The 13,332-nt window shown below is 35.8% G+C and overlaps 1 pseudogene; it reads left to right on the top strand.

The window, feature by feature from the left end:
• The first annotated feature begins 2,999 nt into the window (after nt 1-2,999).
• Nucleotides 3,000-3,809, top strand: LOC132623636 (DNA-directed RNA polymerase V subunit 7-like; annotated as a pseudogene).
• Nucleotides 3,810-13,332: the final 9,523 nt, after the last annotated feature.

The following is a 13,332-nucleotide window of genomic DNA, read 5'->3' as shown; positions in this document are numbered from 1 at the left end:
AGATAATTTGACACAATTTAAGATTCAATTTAGCAACAACCAAAGTTATATAAAAACTAAGATCTCTAAATTATCATCAAAAGAAACACCAAATTCTTAAGGTGACCTCAAGGGAAACAAAGTCCCAAGCAACCGACCTTCTCAACAAAGAATTCAACCAAAAGCTTCAACAAGCTCTCATCTCTCATGCTCCCAATGGAGTCTTACAATTTCACAATTTCAGTATTTCATATCATCAAAGTCTCCCTAATGAAATAAACTAAGATAGTATTTATACTAGATAGAAAAGGAAGACTACTATGGCTATTACGATAATACCCTTAATGAAGTAAGGGCCTTGTTTGGTTAGTAGTTTTCTCAAAAGATGAGAAAGGCCTTCTTCTCCCTACTTCATCCAAATGAGGCCTATACTTCCATTTTAGCATATTCTTGAGCTTCTTGCCTTCAATCCAAGCACCTAGTAAGTCTCCAAAGACGTGATCCGTAGCTCAACTTGAAATGGATATTCTTGATGAAGCTCGGCTTGTATCAGTCTGTGAACACACTACTCTTCCTAGACCCCACTTGTGGGATTACACTAGGTATGTTATTGTTGTTATAGAAAAAAATAGCGTTGCTCGTTAGTTCTTTATAAAGGCTTGATAAAAAAAAAATGTAGAATCTGGATTTGTTTTTTCCCGGCACTGAGTGAAGCATGAGTCAGGAGTGTTAGGTATGAAAAAAGGATGCTCCATGGCAAACTTATTTTCCATTGTTTGGTTATGTCGAGCAATGGAAACTGTTTCATTTTGTAAATGCCAGAACTCTTAATTCTATAGTTTAAACTAGCACTTAGGCATTATTGTCAACCTACTCTTTTGTTTGTTTGATAACCATGGTGTCTGAGTCAACTTGCACGCACCTTGACTAATTCGATGGGCTACCTGCTACCTCCCACCAGAACAGATACCGAGTAACTCTGTCCAAAAAGGCTTGGACAGATGGAAAGAAATTACCTATTGGCTTTTGCGAAGGGTGCTTATCACTTACTTTTATTACCAGCCAAAAGTTACAAAACGATATAACAAGATTAAATATCTATCTGAAAAACGTTTTACAAATGCCAAATAGATATGAAGCATCGAAATAATCCACAAGTGAACTTATCTTACTAGCAGCAATTCCTTGTTGTGCCCTATGCATCATTGGCAAAATGCTTTCCCTCTCAAGCATTTTGTTCACCTCCTTATGTGATGCTACTGTATTCTTCAAAACTTTTATGACCTTATATTTATTTGAAGCTGGTTGTAGGATAATCCAGCCTTAAATACATACCATCTGCTTGTGGGACTTGTAAGTTCATCTTGTAATGGCTGTGCAACTGATCACTTGCTTAGTTCTATGCTGGTTCCACCGTTAAGTTTCTATCTTTTAGGGTCCAAATCTCTTTCCACTTGTTTTAGAACTACTTTTTCTTTCCTCATCCTTAACTCGCTGCATCAGAGAATGTGGGGAGGAGGTGCAACTCAGTTTTAATAATCTCACATTCTCCCGAACTTTAACAACAACAACAAACCAGGTGTAATCCCACAAGTGAGGTCTGGGGATTCTCCCGAACTTTTTGGTGTTAAATTCTTCACTTTCTCTCATGTCATGGGCCTTCTCCATTGATTTTGAGTACCATGGAGTTCTGCAGGGCTGCATGGGGTATATATGCTATATTTAATTCATATATTTTGGTCTATGTTCCAAATAAGAAAAAAAAAAAAGATACTAGGCCATGTTCAAAGTTATGTTGTTTTTAAATCTTGAGATTTTCTTACTGGTACTTCCGCATTTTGTTTATTTCTGTAACCTATAATAGCAACATGGCCCGGAGAAGTAGTGATGGTGTTTAAAGTTCTACAATACCATTGATGGTATGTTATCGTTTGATGATAATTAATAACAAACAACAATTTACAGTAGGACAACAACTATGCCTCAGTCCCAACAAATGGCGGTCGGCTATATGAACTCTTATTAATCTTGTTACTACCTTTAAACTCGCCACATGCCAATGTTATGCAAATACAAATTAAAAGAACAAGAAGTTCCTATATTTTGTAAATGTATAAATCTTGTTAACCACTCCTAGAAACCAAAGACCTAGCATAATAGTTGTAACGTGTCTAAAATATTCTCAACTAATAGGTATCAACAATGTATATTATTTTTCTTCCATGGCAACGGTATAATCAAACCTAATTTGGTCTTCAATCAATTGATTGGGATGTAAAAGGTGATACGATTAAGTGACTAACTAGAGAGGTTACTTGCTATTGAATGGGGCTCTGTAAGCCCTTTTGTTCTTGTATTCGGCTTACTAGCATAATTGATCCGTATACTGGGTAATTGGCTAGAGTCATATTTCATTGTTTATGACACTAAGCAGTCATGATTCAGATCATTTCTTACACTCTTTACAACCAATTGTAGAATGTTAGTTGTTGCTTTCTTTGTGGAGGTTTGATTAATTTAAGACCTGATTCTTCTTGTCATTTCACTTGATTAATAAAATGTATCTCACAGTAGTGAACTTTAAAACATATGATTGAGTAGATGGAGAATGAGTTGAACGACACTTTATTCATATGTTAAATGAAGAATATATAGGAATTGATTCAACAACAAATCCTAAAGTGAGACAACACTAATCCCATAAAAGTCTCAATAGCTATGACTAAATATCAGAATATTTAAGAAATGTACAAGCAGATAACTACAGAACAGCTTAACATTAATCATGTCTATCTCTTTTAGCATGTGTACTCTTCTATGTTTGCCTGTCATATTTCAAGCCAATCTTTGCAACTTATTTGAGGGAGAGATTAAGAACCCAGCATGCAAATCCTTATTTAATGTACCATTCGTTCTCTTACGGTTTCCTACCCAGTACCTCTTACACCTTAACAATGTTTTCAGGGATTTTTCCTGATTAATTTCAGTAAATGTGCTCTGCATTTCTTGTGGTTGTGGCACATGAATTTCAGAACATTTTCTTGAACTTTCATACAAGCATTGCTGTGACTGCATGGTATCTTTTTAGTGCCCCACATTTCCTTTGGTAATTGCCCACTCTGTTTTGATTTGTGACTGGTCATCCAAAATGTATTTGGAATCTCAGTTGTCATGGAACGTGATAATCCCTGCTGAGAACCTTAATGTTGAAGGCTTAATGCTTCAGAAGGCAATTGTTGTTCGCCTCTTGGAAGACTTTGCTTCCTAGAAGGCCCCAAAAAATCTTGGTTACATTATGGCTGTCACAACATTGGAGAGGATTGGGGAAGGGAGAGTTCGAGAACACACTGGCCAGTGGTGACGTGCTTTTCCCTGTGGAATTCAGCTGTGTTATCTTCAAGATATTCCGTGGAGAGATCTTGGAAGGGTTTTTTGACAAGATCTTGAAGCACGGTGTCTTTCTGAGATGTGGCCCCACTACCAAGGTATACCTCTCATCAGAAGATGTCGGATTATAAGTATGTGCCTGGAGAAAATCCCATCTTTATGAATGAGAAGATGTCAAGAATTGAGAAAGACACTGTGGTGCGTTTCATTGTGGTTGGAGCAAGGTATGTGGAGGCAGAGAAGGAATTCCAAGCAGTTGTGAGCTTGGAGGGTGATTACCTTGGACCCATCTCACAAAGTTCTGTTTGGATTTAGGTTACTCGCCATGATTGGCTCATTTTGGACATAGACCAATGACATGTAAAGCTAACTTCTGTAGCTATATCTGCGTTTAGTACTGCTTTGGATTGAATGTGAATTTACTGTTTATGTTGTTGACCCTCTCTGAAGTGTTTGTCTTACTCATTTGGCTCCTTAAGCCCTCATGTCATTATGTAAATGTTTTAAGGCATAGCAATGTCTTCGCAGATACTTTTACTTGTTAAGGTGATGAAGTATGTTTCTCATTCTGAGTCATCTTCATAACGGTTTCTTGATGGGTTGCCGGTTCTGTTTTCGTGGTTGAATAAATTCAGTATCTTCTGGATACTTTTACTTTGAATTGCGAGATAAAGTCACGCAAGATTATGATTTCTTTTTCACTTATGAAGGTTGTTGGTCCGGCTGACCAGTGACCATATAATGCTGTTGGACTCATTTTACGTGGGATTTGCTCATACTTTCTGTTGATTAAGAGCATTGACAAGACAGAGCATGTGACGTTGTGCTTGTATACTGTTTGCTATAGCTGTTTTGGAAAGGAATCTGTCTCTCGACAGCAATGTTTTTTAGTATTGTTTTTCATCATGCCATACGATACAATAAGATATAAGCATGTAACAATCAAGTGTAAATATTGTATTTCAAATAACCAAAGAATATGTAACAACCACCCAAACAAGTTAGAACCCGTTTGGATTGGCTTATAAGCTGTTTTCAATTTTTTTGAGTATTTGGCTGGCCAGCTTAAAATCATTTTGTGCTTAAAATAAGCTCAAAAAAATAATTGGGCCCATTTGACTTAGCTTATCTAAAGCAGCTTATAAGCTGAAAACAGCTTATACGCCAAAAAAAAAAAGTTAGACTACCCAATTTATTTTTTTTAGCTTATAAGCTGTTTGCAGCTTATAAGCATAAGCCCATCCAAACAGGCTCTTACAATATTTATGTGCATCTTTTATCCAGGTAACTTAACAGCTACCTTAGCTCCCTTTGTTGAAAAGTAGTAACTACATTTTAGCTTAAAGAAGCCACTTCAGTTTGATAAACCTAGTTTTTTTACCTCCACCTATCAACCTTAACATCTAGCTAAAGTTGAGTCAGTCCATGTCTTTTGTTCAAAGTTATTTTTTGAGTTTCCCAATTTGTCATTGATGCAAGGTTGAAGGTGCAACTCACTTAATAATAAGGGTAAATTTGAAGGGAAAACAATTAACTCTCTTGATTTGTTGTAGAGGACAATTAAAATAGAAAATCTATTTTTACAACGAAAACATGTTTGTCTATTGTATAAATGCTTTTCCCTATCCAATTTTTTATTTAATTTTTTTTTTGATTTTTTTTCCAGGAAATTTTGGCTCTAGCCCTTCCAGCTTCGGAGAGTTCTGACCGCCCACTCTTTCGAGTTAGGGCGGAGCAAGACTTCACTTCGATCCCGCTAGGACATCGGAGGGACTGTCCATATAGCGTCTACCTCGTGGCTGAAACTGCCGATATCTATGTAGCGTCTACCCGCGTGGAGGTCCCCCGACACTCTGAGCGGGCCACCCGACGCCTCGAGGGAGAGCTAGATTTCTAGGAGACTGAGGATAGTAGTTTGGCTATATTGAGATGGATTAAAAATGGGGGCCGCCTAGACTTTGGTTCATCTTGTGTTAGGAAAGTTAGGAGGCGGACAAATAATCGATCTGTAACAAAATTCCACATTTCCCCTTTTTTTAGTCTGTTTAGGAAAGATGTGCGTTAGTATTTTTCACGGGAGATAAATTAAAATAAAACTAACGTCCTTCACCAAGTCTCTATATATAGGTAGGTATCCAAAACATTTGTGGCGCTTCACTTTGAATTCAGTTAAACAACAACCGAAGGAATGAATTCTATGGAAAATGAACTCCGCCCTATCTCCGCCGCACCTAAGATTCCCACCGCCATCATCATCGGTGAGATTATCCCAGTTCACTGCGGCGCTACCCTTACACCGCCTATTGCCGCCGAAGAAATCAACAACCAGAATGGAATTCTCACCGCCTTCATCACTGGCGAGAATAGTAGGGTTCACGGCAGCGCTACCCTTCACCACCCACTGTCGCCGGAGAAATCAACAACTAGTATGGAATTCTCATCACCGCCGGTGAGAATAGTAAGATTTATAGCGGCGCTACCCTTACACTGCCCATTGTCGCCGGAGAAATCAACAACCAGCATGAAATTCCCACCGCCGGCGACAACAACCAGCATGAATCTCCATCTCCGGCGAACCCGCTGCCATTAGGGTTTTTCTCTAGTTTTATTCACTCCATTCTTTCTTACAAGAAAAAATCGTCACCTCACTCTACAAATGAGTCCGGAGAATTGTCGTCTTCTGCTATGGTTCGTTACTAAACTTTGTGTTTTCAATTTGGTCCTTAATATTGGAGCTATTTCATTAATGTGGGTTTCAATTTGGTCCTTAATATTGGGGTTATGTTTCATTAATGTGGGTTCTTCTTCTTCTTCTTCTTACGTAACTACTATAGAAACTCCCCTATTGATGGTGATGCTCTCACAAGATCAGCTAACTTACCACCAATTGGAGAATCCCCTACTGCAATAATGTTTAGTTTCTTTTATCAATGTTGGAGTTCTTTTTTGATTGCTTTCAATTTCTTCAACTAAATGATGATCTTGCTTTCTTATTCTGCAGTGTAATGAGATTAAGCAGGAAGATTGGTGAACAAGATACCCTCACAATAAAGGTAATTAAATTACTATTACCCGTACAACTTTGTTATTCTAAAATACTACATTAATTTCATTATTGGTTTATATACAAATCGCTGTTTTGTGGGTTTTTTTTTCTTTTTTTTTTTTTTTTGGGGGGGGGGGGGGGGGGGGGGCGCGGAAGAGGGTGGAAGATATTAACCATGTTAGAAAAGGCAATGATGGGTTGGTCTTATATATTCGTGCAATCATTTTATATAACCTTTAATAATGTATTTATTTATTTATTTTAGCAGTGAAACTAAACGGAGGAAGACCTTTGCACAGACTGTCATCCCAATTTCGGGAAATTTATCGTAAAACTAGACAACTTATAATTAATTATAAAAAATTTACGAAATATCTTCCGTTTGCTTTTACTTATTAAGTTTGTATTTTGCACTCACTTAAGAAAATAGTAATTAAATTCTTATTTTACTAAATTATCCCTATTAATGGTCTTTTTGAAATCTAAATTTGACTACTAGTACTCCAATTAGTATGAAAAATTATTACTTAATAATAAGGGTAAATTTGATGGGAAAAAATTAACTCTCTCTTGATTTATTGTATAGGACAAGTAAAATAGAAAATCTATTTTTACAACGAAAACATGTTTGTGTATTTGTATAACTACTTTCCCCTATCCACTTTTTTATTCAAAAGTTTTTATTTTTATTTTTCCAAGACATTTTGGCTCTCGTACTTCCAGTTCCGAAGAGTTCTGTCATGTCCCGAACCATGGCCTAGGCGAAACACGGCACTCGATGCCTTACTACATGTGACCGAGCGAACCACATGACTTGCTGTATATGCATGCATAGTGAGCCTTTGTAAAACATAGTAAGTTGTTTAAATCATGAATACTTGTTTAAATCATGAATGCGGATAATATCATAAATGAGCCAAAATGGCTAACCGACTCTGAAAGTCTGACATAACATAACTGACTTGTCTAGTCTATGAAAACCTCTAACATGAGTCTGGACTACTAATCATAACTACTTGGACAAGGCCCCCAGCATACCTTAAATGCATAACTAACATAAAAGTAAATAATGACAAAACCTCGAAGGAGATGGGGCTCACCAAAAGCTGATACGTGGATGATCCTATAGAACAGATGCATCGTCCTGCAAATCCATACCTGTATCGTGAAATGCAGGCCCCCGGGCAATAGAAAGAGGACGTCAGCACATTGAATGTATTGGTATGTAAAACAACTGAATGAAATAAACATGGTACATGAATAACATGATAAGGGCTGAAACTGAAACCTAGTCATGAACATGAGTATCTGACATGGACATAATTACATATACATATATAATATTGGTATAGGACATGAGCTGAAACTGAATATAACCTGAACATCAGCATGAAGCGTGAGTAAAGTCTGAAAACAGTAAATCAATGGAAATACATGTATATATAACTGCTTGTAACATGGGGAGTGCTATAATATAACCGACAACATGATCTGGTACTTGCGTCCTACCAGCAGAACACTCACACCTTGCCAGGGATATGAAATTTAAATAATAATAAGCATGTAAGGATCCAAACTGCATAATGAAGGTGTTGCCTCCTTACCGACAACCCATATCCTACGGTGGCTACGTAGTTTCAGGCTTTACTGAGCCTTCTCGGTTAACTAAGCAACTCCCAAAAACATGAACATGATATAGTTGGCTAAGAAGCCCATGATTTTCGTGAAATAACTTGTAATCATGATTTCACGAAATTAACTTGTAACATGATTTCATGAAACGACTTGTAACATGGTGTCATGAAATAACTTGTAAGCATGTTCTGAAGTGATATAACATAAACACGGTTTCATATCAAATAGCTTGTAAAACATGGGTTTGAACAATATAGTTACATAATATACTTGCATGAAAACGTGTAAATCATGTAGAGTGTTTTCTTGAAAATAACACAATGATTCATAACTTGCATGTAGGAACCCATGGGATGCAAAGTATGGTTTTCATGGATTTCGGACGTATTCTCAATAATCATAATGAAATATCAAGAACTCAATGAAGAATTAATAATAATTCAATACATAATATAATCATGGGACATGGACCTAGGGTTATCATGAACATGATTAAAAATCCTAATTTTCATAAAGATTCATACTTTTATGGAAGAAGAGGTGTGGGGAAGAACAATGATGCTCCCACACGTAGATAGCAACTCTACATACCTTAATTGCTCCAAAAACTTGATGAAAATCTGAATCTTTGAAGAAAAATTCCAAAATCTTGAATCTTGAACCTTTTGTGGGTTTTCTTGAAAACCCTAGCTTAGGAACAATGATTTCCTAATTTAATTTAATGAATTGATAAGTTGGTATTTTACCAACTTATCTCTTCTTTAATCTTATATTTTTGCTATGTTTGCTTGAGAAAATAGTGCATTTAATATCATTTACATCTATTTTACAGGTTTTATATGATTTAGAAGTGATCGGAAAAAACCAAGTGAAAATAAAGTCAAAAGGAGGCCAAATTAGACAGATTTGCAAAACTGTCAAAACTGGACAGTTTTGCAAAAACGGGACAGATTCGCAAAAACGGGCAGAATTGCAAATCTGAAATATGGGGCATAAAAGAGAGGCTTAGGGCAAAAACATTATCATCTTTGGCATAACACATAAACTTGGAGGCTAGGGTTTCATCACCAACACCATTGGAGGAGAAGATTGGAAGCACTTTAATGAGATATTTCTTAATCCTTTCTTCAATTCCTTGTTTTGTATTGAATATTTATGTGTGTAGTATTTCATTTCAATACTTGAACCTTGTTTATGGAAGTATACATTGTTTAAGTTTGGATTGAATCTCTTGTTTTGCTTATGTGTTGAATGATTTTATTCCTAATGAAGTGGGTTATTGTTTCTTTAATTAATCTCATTTTGAATGATTCTTAAGGGAGTAGCTAACCCTAAGACTTGCCCATTTATTTTGATTTAAACTTGGAAGAGGCAAACTCGGGATTGGGAAAGATTAATTAACAAGAATTTGGGGCGTTAACCCTCATCTAATGGAAATCGACCTAGGGATAGGCGACACCACTTGTAGCCATATTCGGGTGTTCTTAATGCTCCTAATTGCTTTAGGGATATTCAATTAGGTAGTCTAGTTAGTCTTCGGAAGAAGCTAATTTAGAGTCATTATCCGAGGATAAGTAATATAAACTCACCATTATTTGTAAATCATGAAGTACATTGGATCGTTACTTGAGCGTAGTTTCCCTTGTATCCATGCTTGTGGCCATTGATTATTTTACTTGCTTTCTAGGTTAGTTTACATTTTTGCATTAGTTATACTTTTCTCCAAAAACCAAAATATTATCTATTGTTTGGCATAGCTATTATTGGTGATAATTCCTACTTTTCCTAATCGCCTATATATTGTTCTCTGTGGGATTCGACCCCGACTCATAGTTGGGTAAATTATATTTGCATACGATCGTGCTCATTCTAATTAATAGGGTGAATTTGGACGTTATCATGAATACATGTTAGAATTGACTTGGAATGCTTAAAGTAGGCTTACCCTGATGTCTTGGAAGGATGAGAGAAGAAAACCTTCGTTCTAGGGTTTGGAATTGTGAATAATGAAATAAAAGAACTGAAGGCCTGAATTTATACTAAACCGAGTCAGAAAATTATATGGTCATTTATACGGTCCGTATAAAGTTATACCGTCCGTATAATATGACCATATTTAATCATGGAACAAATAGAATGTCGAACTAAAATTTCATGAAATATGGCCGTTTTATTCTGTATAAAATTATATGGACCGTATAACTCGTCCGTATAATATGATCAGTGAGCGGACTGCTCTGCAACCCTTCAGTAAAATGGCCATAACTTTTTGTACAGATGTATGCTTGACCTCCATAATATACCGTTGGAAAGATATTTCAAAGGGCTACAACTTTCATCAAGGAATTTTTCCCAAATTACTAATTAATAAAAGGGTTATGGTCGCTGGAAGTAAGACCTTCTACAAACTCACTTGAAAACATGCCCCATAGAGTGGCTTCCAACTTTGTTTTGCCCAAAAACGCTTCTTATGACTTGATTAGTTTTCAAAACATTTCCTATAATCCTCATATTGGTTTCATTATATTATCATCTTACGAGTCAAACCTTAGCCCGAAGCTACGAGGTGTTACAAGTTCTGACCGCCCACTCATTCGAGTTAGGGTGGAGCAGGACTTCCACCTTCACTCTGATCTCGCCAGGACATCAGAGGGACTGTCCATATAGAGTCTACTTTGTGGCTGACCCGCCGATATTTATGTAGCGTTAATGAAGTTTTCTGAGGAGTTTCTGTAGCTCGTAGTACTTCATCCTAGGTGGCACCAAGTACCTACCAGCCAACCCCTTGTTATACCCCATTTTAACCGGGTTAAATTAGGAGTACAACATTTTGGTGATTCCTATTTATTTTATTTTAAGGAGTCGCCACCTAATTGATTTTAAGGTGAATTAGGACACCTAATTATTAACTAAGGTAAAACTAACTAAACCTCCGTTAATAGTCTGCTTAATCAGTGTGATTCTAGGTAAGGGTTCTATATTATTCTAAAGGGGAGGGGTTAGGCATCCTTTAGAATCCGTTAACTACGGTTATCTGGCCAAACTTAGGTTAATTAATTAAGAGTAAATATAATGCTTAAATTTTAAAATGGTTCCCAAATGTTGATAAAGTTTTAAAAAGAAAATAATATTAGTGAAAATAAGATTTACAGAAAATATAATATAAAAGAAAACTTTGAATGCCATTTTTTTTTAAAATAGGACTTATAAATGCTGCTAAGACTTTAAATGAAAGTAATAATGATGTCATTTGAAATAATACTTGTAGAAAATATGATGTATTGTATAAAAGAAGATTTTAAATACTATTTAAAATTAAATTTGGACATGCTAAGCCTTGAATGAAAAATGTAGTAATGTTCTTGAAAATAAGACTTGCAAAAATATAACAACTCGCCTATAGCCTTTTAGCAAAATGTGAACTTTAGACAAAATTGTATTATATCAATATGGTGGTGTAGAAATACCTAGACTTATTTTCCTTTAAAATGTGATGGAAAGGGTATGAGTTTTCTTTCTCTTTCTTTATTTGCTTTGTTTAACCAATTTCGGTTAAAAATATGTATAATTGGGTAAATCTTGAAAATGTTTATAAAAATACTTGGATTAATATTTGTATGTTAGTGACGTTTAATTTTCTAATAAAGTAATAAATAAAACATAATTCTTTTGATTCAAAATATTCTATTTTAAAAATTAATTGCTCTGAAAGTAAATATTAAGATACTATAAATAACTTTAATGTAAAGAGAAGAAAACGAAACTTATGGTATTAATTGAGCTTCTCTCTTAAATTTACTACCCATTATACTAAAACTAACCCACTAAATTTGCTAAGGTTCACCTAAATTAAGAGCATAGAAACAAAATAAAAAGTTAGTCACATAATACAAGTTAAAGGCATAAAAAACAAAATAAAATTTAATGGGCTCAGCCCACGTTTGAAGGACTGCTGCTGCTGCTGTTGGTGAGAGTGGGCTCAGCCCACGTTTTTTTTTATGCTGCGGATCTGCCTGCTATTGGGCTTCGACCCAATAAATTCTGTTTTCTATTTTCTGCTGCGGACAGGATTGATAGGGAATGACTCGGAAAGATTTCGTTGGGCTCTTAGCCCAACTCCGAATGCGGGAGAAGAATGAGTCCTTTGGACTCGCATGCGATGGTCATGCATAAAATGAAAGGAAAAGAATTAGTATATAATCGATGAATAAGGTTAAACATGCAAAATATGAACTCAGAACAGATCTAAACTTAATGAACAAATTACTAAAGGATTTAAGTAATAAGTGCAAACATGCATAAATCATGTATTCCTATATCTGTGCTAAGTGTACGTACTACATTAAGTGGAATGGAAACTAACTGAACACAGGCCCAAAAAGACAGAAAATCAGAGAAGCAGACCCAAAAATACAAGTTTGTAAAGTTATAGGCCCAAATCTAGGATCAGACAGAGATAACAAACCCAATAAAAAAACAAAACATAAAAATAGGCCCAAAGCCCTGCCACAAAGTATGCAGGATAAGAAAAATCCCCAGTTCAACTTAATGATATACAAAATATACTCTCTTATACACACCGAGGTGCATATAGGCTGTATATACCTTGTATATTGCATGTATACTACTGAAGCAAACAACACAAAATGAGATAGAAGATAAAATAGACATGAAATATGGCTTGTTGAACATATATCACTGCAGCATTCACAAAGGCCTGAACCCATTCTTTACTATTTTTATACAATTCAGAGGCATCAGCAACAGTTTCAACTGCACCAGCAGTGAACTGGCAGATTCATTGGCAAGACAATAATTTGTGGAGAAAGCAGTTGAAGCTCAGGCACATATATATGACTTAAACAAAATAAATTGCAGGTCTCGGCACAGAAAAATGATATAGGATGACTCATACAATGACAATTGGAGAGGGATTGTATAGGACTTATACACAGAGTAAAGAGGCTACTATCACAACTAAATATAATGTTCCCAATCTCAACTTAACAGACATGTAAAGAGGGCAGTAGCAGGTAGTGTTACAACTAATAGACACAGCGGAGGATAACAAGCAAACATCAGACATGGCATCAAATCATGCATATTTAGCATTCTCCTTCTAACATATTAAGCAGATACAGCAGGATAGCAAACAGTAGATAATCAAAGTGTGATGGCCAGCCAAGGTCATAAGTTTAAATACGTTAACTAGGGCAGATGATCATGCAAAAATGGGTCTAGATTCTGAGAGTAGTATAAGTAGGCAATGCAAGCAGGCACATTTA

This window comes from Lycium barbarum, chromosome 12 (assembly GCF_019175385.1).
Source record: "Lycium barbarum isolate Lr01 chromosome 12, ASM1917538v2, whole genome shotgun sequence".
NCBI lineage: Eukaryota > Viridiplantae > Streptophyta > Magnoliopsida > Solanales > Solanaceae > Lycium > Lycium barbarum.
The sequence above is the reverse complement of the archived record's forward strand: the minus strand, read 5'-3'. Positions and strand labels throughout refer to the sequence as shown.